This window comes from Arvicanthis niloticus, chromosome 16 (genome assembly GCF_011762505.2).
Source record: "Arvicanthis niloticus isolate mArvNil1 chromosome 16, mArvNil1.pat.X, whole genome shotgun sequence".
In the NCBI taxonomy this organism is placed as follows: Eukaryota; Metazoa; Chordata; class Mammalia; order Rodentia; family Muridae; genus Arvicanthis; species Arvicanthis niloticus.
Window position 1 is genome coordinate 37,709,793 of NC_047673.1, and position 15,426 is coordinate 37,725,218.

Genomic DNA, 15,426 nt, shown 5'->3' on the forward strand with positions numbered 1-15,426 from the left:
CCAAGAATATATAGTTTCCCACATTCTTCTTCAAAATTATTTTATTACATTGTTTATTTTGTGTGTTTACGCTCATGCTGCAGCGTGGATGTGGAGGTCGAAGGACAACTTGGAAGAACTGGTTCTCTCCTTCCACCATGTAGATCCTGGAGACTGAAAGGTGGTCAGGCTTAGCAGCAAGTACCTTTACTGGCAAAACCATTTTCTTAGCCAGTTACACATCTGTGCATACGTGCCTGCTTGTCTGTATGTACACCATGTCTGTGTAGGTTGTAAAGGCCACAAGAAGGTGTCAAATTCCCTGGAGCTGGAGTTAAAGTTGGTTGTAAGCCGCCCAATGTGGGTTCTAGGAACTGAACATGGGTCCTTCACAAGAGTGGCAAGTGCTCTTAGCCACTGAGCCATCTCTGTAGCGCTAGCTCCCATGTTCCTAGTTATCAGGTACAGAATGGGATTGATTAATGACCACTGGATGGACATCCTATTCAGAATCATGTTTGTGTGGTTTGAGAATGAATAGGTTTCATTCCCAAATTTGGCAACTCGTTCCAAATATTTTTACCAAAAAAAAAAAAGCAAATGTAAAATTTGTTAAATTATTGTTTCACACTTAAAGTTTAAGAATGTGTTGTCTGTAAGGTGACTTATTTTATTATAGCAATTATTAGTTTTTTAACCTCTTAAAAAGAATTGATTTACTCAAATACACATGACTATGCATAGCACACACACATACACACTGCATGTACACTTTTTTAAAAATCTAAATTTAGGAAAGAAACAATTTATCTTTTGGTCTGGTAGTATAGGTCTCCATCACCATGTATATGCACATTACAGGTAAAGGCACTTGCTTTCATGCCTGATGACCAGAGTTCAATCCCGTGCTCCCATATAGGGAAAAAAAAAAAAAGAGCTAACTCATACAAGTTCTCCTTGAACCTCCACAGACACACCTGGGCACACTCATGCACCGTCACACGTGCATGTGCACACACCCACACACCAATACACCCAATAATGTGTAAATGTACTGAAACATAATAGTTTGATTGTCTATTGATGTCATCCTTTGTTATATTGACACATGCTTAAAACGGTGTCTGAGGAGTTAAAGCCAGGGACAACAGAGTGAGATTGCCTCAGGTGGGAAGCTGTACCTGTGTTTGCCAGTTATATGCTTTAGGACAATTGTACCCTCGGGTCTCACACTTCTAATAAAATGTGATAGAAAACAGAGCTCATCTGTTGATCAAATCACCCAGGACAGCACTAGTTACAGAGAACGCACCAGACATTATCATTACAGCAGGATTCATAGACTGTAATCAGCAACAACTCAAGCCTGGATGAACAAATACTACTGATGATAGAAAATAGAATAGAAGGATGTTGTTTATTTAACAAGCTACACAGTCTATAGGAATTGGCTCGGGTCTGATTTATTCTTAGAAAGCTGCACCCCTATGTAACCTTGTTCTGCTGAACCAACCTTTGGGGTTGGTTTTATACCTGCTGGAAGTAATTTCTCCTCAGTTAGAAATGGTTACATATAGGAACAGTTACAATTTAAGCTCCTATGACTTGAACTATATTCCCGTTATTTATTTAGTTTTGATTCTCATTAGAAACAGTGACTCAGATACTGCAGATAGTCTCCGCTTAATACTTGCATCTTTTTTTTTTTTTTTATCAGTTAAGCAAAACTGGCTCTAAAGATGATGAATAGCAAGCATCTGCAACCAAAGCAAGAACAGCCTCTGAAAAGCAGCCGGGTTCAGCAGCTCTCCTTACTTTACTGAGTGGCTTTTTTACAGGACATTGTTCGTTTGTGTGTGTCTTGAAAAATGTAAGTGGAAAGTCCATGAAGAGCTTTGGTTGTAGTAAATTATTTTCACAAACTTGCCTTAATAAAAGGTCAAAGTGTAACTTGTTCAGAGTAATTTCTGAAGCTGTTGAGAATCATCACCAGTGTGATGTCAGTGGTAACTTAACCATGTGATGCAAGCGATGTGATCATTTGTAAAGGCCAACATAGCCGTGTTTGTATGCGGCTCTCAGTTCAGCAGATCCAAGTTCCGAGTCTCTGGCATTCAACTGAGGCATGACCCATACTAATAAGTGTCTCGCCTTGAGCCGCCACCTCCTTTTGCTTAGATAACAAAGCATAAGTTGCTTCAGAGAAATCTGAGAACTGGTGTTGGGCTTTATGTGATTTTCTCTGTAGTTCCTCTTTATTTTCAGTAGTGAATTGCTTCTCCTAAATAAATTGATAATTTATACTTTTAGAGTGGATGCAGGTGTGTGATCATGAAAGCTTTCAATTATGTGAATAATAAAAGAATATAAGAAGAAAATTGAGCTGGGCGGTGGTGGCGCACGCCTTTAATCCCAGCACTTGGGAGGCAGAGGCAGGCGGATTTCTCAGTTCGAGGTCAGCCTGGTCTACAGAGTGAGTTCCAGGACAGCCAGGGTTACACAGAGAAACCCTGTCTCGAAAAACCAAAAAAAAAGAAGAAGAAGAAGAAGAAGAAGAAGAAGAAGAAGAAGAAGAAGAAGAAGAAGAAGAAGAAGAAGAAGAAGAAGAAGAAGAAGAAGAAGAAGAAGAAGAAGAAGAAAATTGGGGGGCTGGGAAAGTGGCTCAGTTAGTAAAGGGCTTGCTGTGCAAACCTGAGGACCTGAGTTCAGATTCCCCAACATCTACATTAAAAGCTGGACATGCACCTGAAACCCAGAGCTGGGGAGGCAGAGACAGGAGGGTCCGTGGTGCTTGCTGGCCTAACCGTCTGGCTGAATCATTGAGCTCCTGGTTCAGGAAGAGGGCAGTAGAGGAAGACGTAGAACATAAATCTCTGGCCTCCACGGGCAAGCACATGTGCAAACACCCATCTGCACACACACACATTCAAATACCAGATACACTTGCATGCATGACCGTACACCAAACAAAACCAAACCAACAAATTTGCCAAATACTTCAGAAAGCATTTGAATAAGTGCTAGCTCATATTTTAAGATATTTCTCTTTGCTGCATAAGTCAGGATGAGAGTATAAGATGCCTTAATATTTAAGTTTTGTACTGTTGGAGACAGTGGTTTTAATAAATTCCTAATATTTGCTATTGTGATGTTTTGTTGTTGTTTGGTAATGGGTCTTTCAGTGGAGTTAGCATTAAACACACTTCAAATCTGGGGTGCGGGGGTGCTTGGGTTTGTGGGGGTTTGTTCTTTGGTAGGTTTTTGTGTTTGTTTTTTATAGTGTCTTTTCAAGTATCCAAATGTGTTTCCTAATCTCTGTGTCTCTTTAATAATATATATCCAATCTTTGACATGCTGAACTATTGTTATACATGCTTGGTTTTTAAAATCATTAGGAGAGGAAACTTGCTGTAGTTTTACTGGAAGAGTTATTGGCGTGAGTGGTGTGTGTGTGTGTGTGTGTGTGTGTGTGTGTGTGTGTTACAGTGATTGTGCTTCCACATTGTTAGAACACCAAGCTATACTGTGTAGTTTATATCAGGTTTTAAAGAACAATCAACTTTTAGAGAAGTTACCTTAGCATTAGAGCAGATAGATATATCTATGGATTTCACAAAGTCACCCCTTGGCTCTTGTTAAACTGTATGAGCTGTAAAGTAAGTAGTCACATTACTCTAAAGTAAGTAGAGAGAGTTTGTTCATGCCGGTCTTGTTTTCTAGATGAATATTGGAGATGCCTAGATTATAACAGCTTTTCTTTTCAAGCTTCTGATTGTGCAGTTTTTATTGTCATCTTGATTTGTTTGATTTTTTTTTTTTAAGAAACATCTTGTAATAGGAAAAAAAAGTATTTTGTTCTGTTCTAAAGGTCGTTTCTCTGGTCAAAGTTATTGTGGTTCTTAGATTGCAAAGAATAATGCTAGTTAAATGCCAATGAACTATTTTTACTCTTTTTCTATGAAATGTATAGCTCTCTGGGGCAGACGGTGGCAATGGTATCCCTTGTTACTTTATAAACACTTGAACACACGCATCAAAAGTAATGCTGATCTGATAATGCTCCCAGTATATTTTCTCAAAGTCTGTTTACTTAAAATTGTATGAGATGACATGATTAATAAGCAATAAAGTGAATTATAGTGATTTTTTTCTATATGTTTTATTTCAAATCACTTCAGAAAGAATAACTTTTTAAATCTGCAGTAAAGTTATCTTACGGTGTGAGATGTGTATGCTCTTGCTGGAAACCATCCAAAGTGTCATATTCAAAGAAAAAATATTCCAAACAAAAAACAAAAAACAAAACCTCAAGAGAAAGTAAGAAATGCCCAAAATAAGTAGGTGGAAATTTCAATGTGGAAGTTAAAAGGGCTTGAGCTTCCGGTCAGCCTAGTACCGGAAGTTTCACACAGACTCGTCTGCACTCTTAGTGGCTCAGACCCATTCTCCGGCAAGGGCCCTGAGTAAGACATCCCACCTTGAACTTTGGTTCTGGTGAAGGTCTAGCTTCACCCAAATCCGTATACCATCTGTACACGCTGTTTCCAAGAGTTACTGCACACTTAGATTTTGTAACTGGTCTTTTACTATTTTGTGGGGTCTTCCACCTTTCAACCCCCCAAGACTAGATAGGGGAGAGAGAAAGGAGAGGAGGCTGCGTAGTGGTTAGACCACTTCCTGCTGGTTAGGGGCCTCCTTCGAGTTCCTTGGGGCAAGTTTGATCTTTGCTGTTAGGATGTCCAATTTCTTCTTTCTTCTTTGCACACCACCACTTAACAAACCGCGACCAACAGCAACCTAGCAGGGCCCTAGCATTTATATAACCTTCTGAAAAGTTCCCAGAATTCCAAACATCACATAATCACAGACACTGTCTACAGCTGGCAAAACCACGCCCCTGCCGAAGTGTGAGGCAAATCACAGTCAGCTGCTTCCAGACAATCTGAAGCAGCCCGGTATCCCACACCTAGGATTAAAACAAAAACATAATATTTCTGTGGTTTTTAAAGAAACCAAGACTCAAATTCTCCCTACAGGATTTCAGCCCAAATCCTGCCCCCTAATAATTGTTACCCCTTGAGTATGGAATGCCCCCGCCCCTCCACAGGCACATGTGTTGGAACACATGTTCCCCAGCTGGTGGCGCTGTTCAGAAAGATTGGAACTTTTGGAAAGAGGAACGAGCCTAGCTAGCTCAAGGCAGTAGGCAAGGCTGGAACTGTGGGTTCTCTATGGCAGGCAGGGTCCCTGACCCTACTCCAAGCTCTCTGCTTAATTTCCACTGAAATGAGCGTATGTCTTGATGCTATCACTCTGTGCCTTCCTACCATGAGACCATCCCCTGAATCATGAACCAGAATGTCTTCTTAAGTTTTGTCAGGTGCTTGTCATTATGATGTCAAGGTAACTAAAGCAGTATGAAAACTACAAAACAAACTTTCACAAAAAACCTCAGGCTACGGGTTTAGTTTAAGATGGTACTGGGGCTGGCTAAAGGGCTCAGCAGGTAAAGGTGCTTGCAGGCAAGCCTCGCAGCCTTTGTTCCATCTCTGGGACTTGGACAGTAGAAAGAGTGAATTGATCCCTCTGATCGGCACATCTCTAGGATACCCCGCTCCACCACACACAGATTAATAAGATACTATTTAAAAAGAAAAAATACTAAATGGTACCCAAATTAAGAAGATATGCGGGCCTGTGATAAAAATGAACACAAATCTCTAGAACAACCACATTGAACACACACCTCCAAATGGGTCCACATAGCACATGGGATGTCTGCTCAGCCTCAGCTATCATGGGCAGTCTCACAAGAGCACCGTCCTGTAAGGACCTGACAAGAAAAACTTGAGTAAGAGCCACCAGGATATAGTGGCATCCCCACGCTCTAAGCATTTTTTTTAAACAACTTACTATTTTTGTTTTATGTGTGTTGGTGTTCTGCTTCCATGTACGTCTGTGTGGGGGTGTCAGACCTGAAACTGGAGTTACGGTTGTGAGCTGCGCACGTAGGTGCTGAGACTTGAACCAAGGTTCTTTGCTCTTAACCGCTGAGCCATCTCTCCAGCTCCACTCCTAAGTATTTTAAAATAAGGGAATTGCATACATTCCAAGAAACTTAAAAATCGGCAAGCAGGAATGCCCCATACAGAACTTGTCAGTGAAAAACACAGTCACTGAAATTCACGTGCAGGGAAAGATAAGCCAGATCAATACCCTGTTGAGTGAAACTAATGCTAAACCCCCAGTTTAGATTTTTTTACCTTTTAGATTTCAGCATTAAAACTTCATTCATCCCGTATCATTTTTTCAGTGGCCACAACAGGTTAGATTAACTAACCTAGCCCCAATTTCTGCTGGGGATTAGAGATATGCCCAGACCTACACTTTATTTCTTGACAAGTGTGCAGTATTTAGGCAGTCTTTCCAGAGGATTCTGTTGTAGTCAGAAAGTCAATAAACTGTGTGTGGTGACTCATGTCTTGTGTGTTTGAGGGGCAAAGGCAGGAAGATCATGGAGAGTTGGGGGCCAGCATGGGCTAAGGAGAGCCTGTTTAAGAATAAGTTTTCCCAAACTTATTTGGTTGGTGGGACTAAACCACCAACCAAAGAGTACACATGGAGGGACCCATGGGTCCAGCTGCATATGTAGCAGAGGATGGCCTTGTCGGGCATCACTGGGAGGGGAGCCCCTTGGTCCTGTGGAGGCTCAATGACCCAGGATAGGGGAACACTAGGCTGCTGAGGCAGGAGTGGGTAGGTGGATGGGAAGCACCTTTATAGAGGCAGTGGGGAGGGGGACGGGATAGGGGGCTTGTGGAGGGGAAAGTGGGAAGGGGAAATAACATTTGAAATGTCAATAAATAAAATAACCAATAAAAAATATAGGAAGTTTAAAACTCCTGGTATTGACAGACTTCTTTCTTTTTAACATAGAATTTCCACAAAGTAAAAGCAACAGGAATGACAGTCTGGCAAGGCTGTGTTTCAGAATTCAGTGTTCTGCCACAAACTCTAGAGTGTTTTTCAAACTGCAATTTACGGTCCATTCATGAGGAAAGAATGGGCGGTCTTTGCAAGCATTTTTTTTTTTTTTTTTTTTTAAATGAAACAGAAGACTAGAAGGGAGCAGAAAATACCAGCATGCCCTTTCCCTTTTCGGGGGTGCTTTCTTCTTTGTGAGAGCTTGCTTGGGTTTCTGTGCTGGAAGGGGTGAAGGGTGCGGTACCAAGTCATGGTGTCAAACTTATTAGGAATCGGAGTGAAAATGAGAATCTAGAAGCCACTGACTATGAAGACGCAAAAATAAGACACAATTTGCCTATGGAGCACTGAGGACTTTCATTGCTCCGGACAATCAAGGAAAGTCACAAACACTGGCTTGTGGGATTTGTGGATGGCTTTGCACACGTAATTATGAAATGCTCTGCTTGACTGAGGATCGCTGCTGATGGGAAGAGTCCAGGGGACGTCTTGGGCAAAGGCACATTCTTTTCATTGTTCTCATCTCTAACAGATGAGGACCAAAAGTCAAAAAAAATTTGTTTCCCCACCGTTTCCACTTGCTGAGATTCCTGCATGAACCGAGTTTCTAGGATAAATTGTTCTAATGGGCCCAGTCAGGAAATGGCCACACCCTGCTGGTTTTTCCAATTGTGATTCCAGGTCCCAGTGATGTAGGAAGCAATCCAGAGTACTATTGGAGTTTAGACTGCTGAGGCTCCGACCTTGACTTCTAAACAGCATTCTCGAGGCCGTCCTCTCTCTATTATATTTGTTAATAAAAGAAATGTTATCTTAGAGAAGGAAAATATCTATGAGAAAGAGAGATACAAATTTAAAACTTAATTTTATTATTATTATTATTATTATTATTTTTGCTGGAAATTGAGCCTAAGGCCTTATGCATGCTGGGCAATTGCCCTACCACTGAGCTTCGTCCATGGCACAGATTTAAAACATCCGGCCTGAAGCTGTGTGAAATTCAGTGTGACCTTGCTCAAGCCTCAGCACCCAAGAGGAGGAAGAGGAGGAGGAAAAGGAGGAGGAAGGGAAGACAGGACAATGGATGAAAGCACCATCTGCTTTCACAGAGGACCAGAGTTGTATTCCCAGCACCAGAACAGAGAAGCCTATAACTCTAGTACCATGGGCTGTCACCATCTTCTGGACCCCATGGGTGCTTGCACACATGTGGTACACTCAGACACAAACACAATGAACAAATAAATCTTTTTTTAAAATATTTATTTTAGTTGGGCAGTGGTGGCGCACACCTTTAATCCCAGAACTTGGGAGGCAGAGGCAGGCGGATTTCTGAGTTCGAGGCCAGTCTGATCTACAGAGTGAGTTCCAGGACAGCCAGGGCTACACAGAGAAACCTTGTCTCGAAAAACAAACAAAAAAACTATTTTATATATGTGAATACACTGTTGCTGTCTTCAGACACACCAGAAGAGGGCATCATATCCCATTACAGATGGTTGTGAACCACCATGTGGTTGCTGGGAATTGAACGCAGGACCTCTGAAGAGCAGTCAGTGCTCTTAACCGCTGAGCCATCTGTCCAGCTCACAAATAAATCTTTCTAAATATTATGATGGATTGTAAAGTATAGAAACACATGGAGAAAGGACGACTTCAAGGCAGAGGCAGGCTCGGCCATTAAGAATGCTTACTACTCTTGCAGAGGATGGAGGTTCAGTTCCCAACACTTCATCAGACAGTTCACAACCACCCGGAACTCCAGTTCTGAAGAATCTGCTCGTGCTGCAAGGTGAAGCTGGAGGGCCTGTGATTTTTTTTTTTTTTTTCAGAAGACCAAAGGTATTCTGGTTGCCTGTGACCAGCACACTTAGGAAGGGTCATGGACCCCTTTAAGCTCTGTTAAGCTTGGACTCCTGTTGCCTGGGGCGATTCACCTTGAGACTCCTTCAGTGGACATACACAGTCCCATTCCCCAGCCCCCGTTTCCCTTAACTGTCTTGTATCCTCAGAATCCTTTTCTGGACATCTATAGTTCATCAGTTTTCCATTTCACTTGACAAATGCCTTCCAGAGACAGCTCAAAAATCAACTTCTAAATTGACAAATGTGAGTTATTTTCATTAAAATCCTCAGGATGACTGAGAAGTTATGGAGTCTGGAATATAGGGATGTCTGTCCATCTGCTAAAAGAAAAGCCTAATGCCTGCCACGTGCTGACCAGTGGCATCTGCTCAGTTGTCCCTAAGTGTCAAGATTTTTGTTTCCTGTTTTAAGTTTAAAAACATTGCTTTATTAAAAGTCATACATGGTCTGGTGTGTCTTTAATCTCAGCGCTTGGGGGGGGGGGGGCAGAGGCTGGCAGATCTATGAGAGTTCAAGGCAAGCCTATTGTAGAGAAAGAATTCCAGGCCAGCCAGGACTAGCTACATAGTGAAACTCTGTCTCAAAATCAACTATCAAGTTACTTTGAGACCTTTCTGCTGTGTCCCTTCTCATCTAGATTCCCATTCCAGGCTCATGCCTGTGACCTCATTCACTGTGACCCTGTCTTGTGGCTTTTGTCCTGGCTGTTGCCTGTGTTCCCGGAAGTCCTCTCCAGACTCACAGGGTGCACAAACCTCAGGTTTGAGCTGACAGCCTTGAATGAGGTACAGATCCTGTGGGGCTTTAACAGAGGTGCGATTGTGTTTGAACAGTGCATTGTCCTCTTGGGCTACCTGGCTGTCCTGGAACTCACTATGTAAACCAGGCTGGCCTTGAACTCAAAGAGATATGCCTGCCTCTGCCTCCTGAGTTCTGGGATTAAGGACGTGTGCCACTACTAACTAATTTCTTAAGGGAAACCAGACATCCAGACTAAGTAGGAAAAGTTCTTTCTGAAACAGCCCAACAACTGCTTAGTAAACAGACTCCAAGTGGCATAAAGATTATTTACAAATGATAGATGAGCAAAGTAAAAATCAGAAGCCAGGCATGGTGGGTGGCAGCCTGCCTGTATTCCTAACAATCACATACAAGCCATCATTATACACAGAGCTGTCATCTGGCCCATCCCATGGGACTTGGAGTCATGGAGACTGGTTCTACCACACTGAGCTGTTAAGCTGCCTCATTGTCTCTCCTTCAGCAACTGTGACACTATGACACATCCATTCATTTGCTTGCCCAGTCATCTTTCTTTGGAGTCTGGTTACTTCTTACCCTCCTCTGTGGGGCTGGAGTTCTTCTGTTGATGAGGATAAAGAGAACTGGAAACCACTGGCTGCTTTCTTATTTCTCTCAGGACAACCTGCCTAGAGGTGCCTCCACCCATGGGCCAATCTGATGGTGGCAGTCCCTCCACTGAGGTTCCCTTTACCCAGAAGACTCTAGATTATTCTAGCTGACAGCAATGAACCAGGACAGTCTAAGAAGACTAGTCCTGGTAGACTACAATAAGTGTCAGGATCCTGGTGTGACTATGGTGTTGCCTAGGGAACAAGCTGAAGGAAGCAGCTCATTGGCAGAGCTCTTACCCAGCATGCATGAAAACCCTGGGTTCGATTCCCAGCACTGCATAAACCAGGAATAGTGGTTTGTGCCTATAATCCCTGTAATGGGGAAGCAGAGACAGGATCAAGGGTTTCTAGTAGCTACACAAGTTCAAGCCCTGCCTGGGCTACATAAAATCCTGTCTCAACCAACCAGGGGTAGGGGGTTATCTCAGTGACAGAGTTTATACCCAGGAAGCTCTAGAGCCTAAGATTGATCCTCAGTTCCAGAGAAAGAGAGCGAGAAGGAATAAACACTTTTATCACCTTTGTTCTCCAGCTCAACTATCCTTAAAGATCAGTATCAGGGATTGCCTGGTCTATAAAATTTAGCCTCTCATACTGTATAGACATCAAAAATGAGAAAAATATATCTTCCCAACTGTGTTTGTTTCCAAACTAGTTCACAACCAATTTGGAAGCAATTGGGTAGGATTTTGACAGCCTCTTTTTGAACAAAAGAGCCTGGATGTCATATACATTCTAAGACTAGACAATGTTCTATGAGATGTCAACTTGTGTTAGTATGGGCAGCTCTGTAAATGCTAGGCTGTAGTATAAAATCCAGGAGTTCCATGAAAAATAAATGAAAAGCCACTTTTCTCAGCCCCAAGTTGCTACTTGGCTTGAAGGTGTGAGCAGACTCAGATTTTATGACCTTGTGTGTAACCCTAATGGTGCTTAGATGGGACCAAAGGAAGCAGAATCAGTAAGAATGAACTATGACAAATCAGACAGCCAGCATCTGGAGGGCCTTAGCCAGCCCCAGCTAATAGATGTGGCAGGATGAAAGTCCCAGGAGAGTTCAGGCTGAGATTAAAGCATTCAAAACAAAAACCTACCACTTGTCATTGTCAGCAAATGGATTCTGTATAACTTCATTTATTTTCAATATGGAGCAAAATCCTGTACCTTGTGGAAGAAGCAACCCCCGAGGTTCCTTTTCTACACTGCAGAACTGGTTGTGCCTGAGTCATTCTGATGCTTTGTGTATGCTTTGTGGCAGAACATTGTTTTTGCTGCTGTGTTTCGTCGGTCATTAAAAACAAAAACAGACTCTACCTACCTCTTCACCCATGAGCAAGAGAAGTGTCATTTAGAAGTAGTTAATTATCAGCTTCAAATTTCATATTTGTAAACTATACCCCATGGGTGATTTTTCCTTCTCCAGACATGGTGACTTTTTTCTTATTACTGAGTTACCCGGTTCCTGAAAGACCCGCCTGGCATTAATTTACGTAGAAGTTTGGAGAGAAGGAGACAGAGACAGAAAGAGAGGTGATGACAAAGTTCTTGCATAGTGAAACGACACACTCAACACTAGGTGTCTTAGTTGGGGTTTCTATTGCCGTGACCACAACAACTCTTTTTTTTTTTTTTTGGTTTTTCAAGACAGGGTTTCTCTGTGTAGTCCTGGCTGTCCTGGAACTCACCCTGTAGACCAGGCTGACCTCGAACTCAGAAATCTGCCTGCCTCTGCCTCCCAAATGCTGGGATTAAAGGTAGGCGCCACCAGTGCCCAGCCACAACAACTCTTATAAAGGAAAACATTTGGTTAGTGGTGGCTTACAGTTTCAGAGGTTCAGTCTATTATTGTCATGTCGGGAAACACGACAGCATGCAGGCTGACATGGTGCTGGAGAAGGAGCTGAGAGTTCTACATTTTGATCTGACAAAAAAACAGAGACTGTGACTCACACTAGGTGCAGCTTTAGCACTGGAAACCCAAAAGCCTGCCCCCACAGTGACACACTTCCTCCAACAAAGCCACACCTCCTAATAGTGCCACTTCTTATGGCCAAGCATTCAAATGCATGAGTCTACGGGGGCCGTAGCTATTCAAACCACCACGCTAGGGCATCTGGGAAGAGTGTATGGCACTTTGTATTCTTCGTACTTGTTCTATTTATTTTCCTATAGGGCTGAGCTTCTTTCAAAATGAAAGTTACCAGCAGGGGCTGGGAATATGACTCTGCGTCCAAACTCCAGCAACACAAAACAAAAGCAAAAAGCAATGGAATAAAACCCAAACATCAACTTACACAACCGTCACTCAAATGGCTTTGTTCCCAGCGTGAAATTTAATATAAGCAATTCCTGTGGAGGTAAATGCTTTCAGAACCTTGGCTCCCCCACCCTCAAAATATGTAGTTCCTCCTTTTGCTTATTAAAGACATGCCACTCACTCCCTAATTCTTTGGCTTGCAGGAAGTTCAAAGCTAACTTGCTGGCTAACTAGTGTACGTGCACAATGCTGTCAAGAAACTTCCCTGTGTTCTGTACCAATGCTGTCAAGAAACTTCCCTGTGTTCTGTACCTACTGATTATTTTCATCCTGTAGTTTCCAGACCAGGCACTTTTCTGTCTACACATCATCTGTCAGGGACTGCCCAATCTCCGTACAGGTCTCCATCATACCGCAGTAATTCTTCACGTGCTAGGACATCAGTATACCAGAGGCTATGCCTCCGTAATTTCACAATCAAAACCCCAAAGTGAAGCTCGTGAAGGCAGGTCTGTAAAAATCCAAGACTCTGTGATCTAGAATTACCGATGGTGAATTTTGCTTGGCCCAAGACTAAAACTCAAGAGTAATTTGAGGAACCTGCACCCACCCTCCCACCCACTACTCCACAGTAAACAGTGATTCTTTTTAAAAGGCTTCTGATGAGATGCGGACATCATCCAACATAACCTTCGTCTGCCATGGAAGTATGCTACAGCCGTGTCATCCAATAAGATAACTGCTAGGGCCACGTGGCTACTGGATATGGGTATTTGCATTTATGTGGGTGGTGTGACCAAGAAACTTAACTGCTAATTTATAGCAGGTAGTTACAGGGTCTGGAGCATAGTTCGAGAGTAGACTGTCTGCCTAGCTTCCCCAGAACCCACAGAAAAAGAAAATCTACTTGTACTAGTTAGTTGTCAGCTTAACAGACATTAGAGTCGTTTGGGAAGGAGGAATCTCAACTGAGAAAATACTTCATCAGATTGGTCCGAATGCAAGTCAGTGGGGGCATTTTCTTGATTAATTATTGGTATGGGAGGGCACAGCCTACTGGGGGTGGTACCACACCTGGGTAGGTGGCCCTGGGCTGTATATACAACAAGAGCAAGCCTTGAGGAGTGAGCTAAAAAAGAGTGTTCCTCAGTGGCCTCTGCCAAGGTCCCTGTCTCAATTCCTGGCTCTGTGCTTAAGAGAAAATAAACCAACACAATGGTGGTTATCATCCCCAAACTACTTAAATCTCCTACAGTTGTTGCATTATTGACACAGTAGGCACTGACTTCCCTCAATGATTGACTGTGACAGTGACAAACAAAACATTTTCTTTCCCAAGCTGTTCTTGGTCAGTGTTTTAGCACAGAAATAGAAACCAAACTAGGATACTCACTAATTTTTTATGTAGAAAAACTACAGTTGGCCAGTGGCTGATCACCTCGTTGAATACTTGCAACAAGAGCTAGGGTTTTATATGGAATTGACAAGGGGTGGTGTAAAATACACTGGAAGCATTAAACAAAGAAACAATCAAACAAACAGTATCCTTAAAGAAAGAGTTTTATAGCTGTCATGGGTAATCATGACTAGCCTGGAAGGGTTGAAACGACCCAGGAGAGACACTCTGGGTGTGACAGTGAGGGCATCTCCTCTCAGCCAACTGTCCAGAGAGGGAACACCAGCCGGAACGTGAACAGCACCATGTTTAGTCTGGGTACCAACCCGAATAAAAAAAGAAAGCAAGGGCTCTCCAAATGGCTCAGCGGAGAAAGGCACCTTCCACCAGCCTGATGCCCTGAGTTTACTCCTGAGTTACCACACATGGTAAGGAAACCGACCCCCACACATTTTCCTCTGACTTCCACATGTGCACTTTGGCATAATAAATCAATTAATGCATTTTTTTTAATGTAAGGAGAAATGGAGCTAAGCAGCAGCATAATCAGTCTGCTTCCTGACTGTGGACGCAATGTGACCAGCTGCCTCCCTTCCAGTCACCAAGCCTTCCTGGCCATGATGGACAGTATTCCTTAAACCATGAGACTGTTTAAGTGACATTTTAAGTGACTATTGCCAGGCATTTTATCACAGCAACAAAAAAAAGAAACTAACGCAGTGGTGGTATCAGCCCCATGCTACTAAAATCACCTACAGTTATTGAATTATTTAACGAGCAAGCTGCAATGTCGCCATGGACCACCCAGGCCACTTCCAGTTTGTGACAGTATCATCAAAGCTTCAGCTGATGGGACATTTACTCCTGGGATCTTGCTTTTTACTTTTGGTGCTGAGGCTCTAACCTGGGGCCTCAATCACGCGTACTAGGCCAATGTCTCAGCCCTGAGGTTTGTCACCACCCTCATCTCCGTGTTCTTTCTTGCAAAGCCTGTATATGTAGACCATCAAAAGGCTGTTTGAAATCAGTAACGCGTGAGAGTGATGACTAGAATTTTACTCAAGGTATGCTTTATTTATGAGTTTTCTACATACTTTGTAGAAAGGAAAATAGACAGACTGTGAATGCCAACAGAAATCTAATGAGTCCAAACTTCCTCCTGGTCCTCGGCAGGAGGGGCTGTGTTGATATTCAATGGCCTGCAAGATCAACAGGTGCTGGCAACAGGCACACTAGGCAGCCAACTCCCTGAGCCAGCTGTCAGCTGTCTTCAACCTGTTGGCCGCCCAACCTGGCATTTTGTCTCCCTTGGCAAGTTTCACTCTCAGGCTTGCTCTATGAAAAAGGGAAGAGAGCGCTGGGCATGGGTAAGGGACTCACTCCTCTTGGAGTCCTGAGCCATGTTGGTCCAACCTGCCCGAGCCTGCTGTTCTCCCATGGAGTGCTGAGAGGCAGAGATCACATGTGGAGCACCTCATGTGGAGCACCTTCACTCACAAGTTCCAGCATGGTACCTGTTTAATGAGATT